Source organism: Ostrinia furnacalis, unplaced genomic scaffold (assembly GCF_004193835.3).
Source record: "Ostrinia furnacalis isolate ACB-3 unplaced genomic scaffold, ASM419383v2 OfSCF1112, whole genome shotgun sequence".
NCBI classification, from domain to species: domain Eukaryota; kingdom Metazoa; phylum Arthropoda; class Insecta; order Lepidoptera; family Crambidae; genus Ostrinia; species Ostrinia furnacalis.
In genome coordinates, this window is record NW_021131351.1 from 32,630 (window position 1) to 35,081 (window position 2,452).

A 2,452-nucleotide genomic window follows, 5' to 3' on the forward strand; every position below is an offset into this window, starting at 1 on the left:
TTTCAATTCAGCATTTCACAGATTCATTAGATCACTTACCTACATTAATATGAGTTTTCAAACAACAGCCATTGAGTATACCCAAAGTATTTTTTCTGCCCAAAAGAGTATTTCCAAATTCTCCAATAACATCACAAAGCCTCTGCATAGATCCGGGATGGCTGCAGCGTGACGTGAATACAATTTGACAGCCGTCGCTTCGCGTTGGGCCACGCTTCCACACCCACAGATAGCGCTACGGCTCTCAATTGGTATGGATATGTCACGCCTTGTTCACGTCACGACGTGGAAAATCGAAGGCTTTGCGACCACTTTTCAACTGGTTTGCGATTATAATTTGCACTTTGTCTAGACCCACTGTCCTTCTCTCTCAAAAGTGTAAAGCTAAAAAAAGGTGAGTATAGACTGGAGCATTTACTACTAACAGAACAACGAGCCGCTCTATGAAATGTTACAGTCAGCACCCTTTCACGAACCAAACGTCGTGGTATATTTTACCTGTATTGTAACATTCGTAAGAACTTTACATTACATACGAGCAAAGTTTNGGCGAGGGACGTCTCACCTTTCGTCTGGTGCAGGTGCTGACCGGGCACGGATGCTTCGGGAAGTACCTGCGCCGGATAGGGGCTGAGCCGACGACGAGGTGTCACCATTGTGGACACGACCTGGACACGGCGGAGCATACGCTCGCTGTCTGCCCCGCTTGGGAGGTGCAGCGCCGTGTCCTGGTCGCAAAGATAGGACCTGACTTGTCGCTGCCTGGCGTCGTGGCGTCGATGCTTGGCAGCGATGAGTCATGGAAGGCTATGCTCGACTTCTGCGAGTGCACCATCTCGCAGAAGGAGGCGGCGGGGCGAGTGAGGGAAAGCTCTCCTCACTACGCAGAAACCCGCCGCCGCCGAGCAGGGGGTCGGGACCGGGGTCGTATCCGTGACCTGGCCCCCTAAGAGCTAGGGGTCCCACCCGTTTTGTGCGGGGAGAGACCCAGACGTAGGGGTGGCGTGCTTGCACGCTCACCCGCAATAGGAAGCCGGGTGATGGTAGACCGCGTTCCCCCGACCGCTCTGGGGGAAGGTGTAACGCGGCGCCATCAAAGCGGGCTCTCGGCCCGCTGAACGAGGGAACCGGTGGTCGTGTCGCTGGCGGCCACCGGTCCGGCGTCCGTGGGACGGTGGGATGGATGTAATGTGCTCTGCGTCAACCCTGTCCCGCCGTTTCAATAGCCCCGACTGGGCTCCGGCCCGGTCCGAGGTAGGGCGCCGGTTGTGAGCGGCAGGAGTTTTTAGTGAGGTTCAACTCCCACATACCCCACCTGCCGCGCGGGTGGGGATACCGGCGATTTTCCCCTGTGGAAAAAAAAAAAAAAAAAAAAATTAGCACGTCACTACCTTGTTTAATATACCACGCAATCTTGTATACCCATTCTTATAAGATACACCATACAAGAATGCATGGTAAATTCAGTGAACTGCTCCTGAATCGAATGTACCTACTACTACTATTTCTATTTATTTATATTAACCGGCAGACAGTGGTGACTGAGTTTGTTGCGGCGCTTCTTCTCAGCACTTGCCAAATGTTGGTCTCGAAGCGCTGGTAGGGTAAAAAGATTATGAGACATGTAGAGGCTCCTTAAGAGCAAAATGACGATTTGTAAGAACTATTTATTAGTCCAAACAAATAAAGAAATTTTGACTTTGACTTTGACTTTGACATAAATGCTTGAGAAAATGCTGATATATACTCACCTTTAAACAAACAAAAGTAAATTTAATGTAGCAGGTATCCATGAGCGCTTTTGCTGCTACATCTATAAAATACTTTTGTTGTTACTGCATTAATTTTATTCTATGTTCCTGCAAAAATCGGGGTGCTTGGCAATAAATTCGCGCTGGGCTCACAATATTACGAGCTGCGCGATTTCTTCGCCCATATTTATATTCGAGCTGCAAATGTTCCGATAAGTTGGGAACTTCACCATTTTGCTGTGTATGTGAACCATGGTTTTGCATGCTATTGGGATAAGAGGACTATTCCCACCTCCCGTTTCTGTCGCTGCAACTCCTATGTAGCCAGGAGCTACAGCTTGGCCGCCAATAAAAACCCAACCAATGAAGGTAATTTAATCGGGATAGTAAAGGACTAAAAGTTTGGATTAATTAACTATAAATAGAACCTTTTATCCCGTAAACTGTAGCAATTGAGATCAAAAACTGTTGTTGGTTTTAATGAACTGACAGAGACGTACTAAACCAACCTTTTGTGTAGTCTGAGATGTTTTGTGTATTGTTAGGAAATAAGGAAAACCGCGGCATTCCTCATTTATGTTTTTATTTCTCGAGCCCTCGGTTTACTTTTGAAAGAGTTGGAATTCTAAACGAAATTCTGTTCGATTTATATCTTAGAAAATTAGCTTTCCGCCCGCGGCTTCGCCCTCGTGGTATTTTGT

At 47.5% G+C, this 2,452-nt stretch overlaps 1 pseudogene; it reads right to left on the minus strand.

The window, feature by feature from the left end:
• Nucleotides 1–565: 565 nt before the first annotated feature.
• On the minus strand, nt 566–1,308 carry LOC114351250 (uncharacterized; annotated as a pseudogene).
• Nucleotides 1,309–2,452: the final 1,144 nt, after the last annotated feature.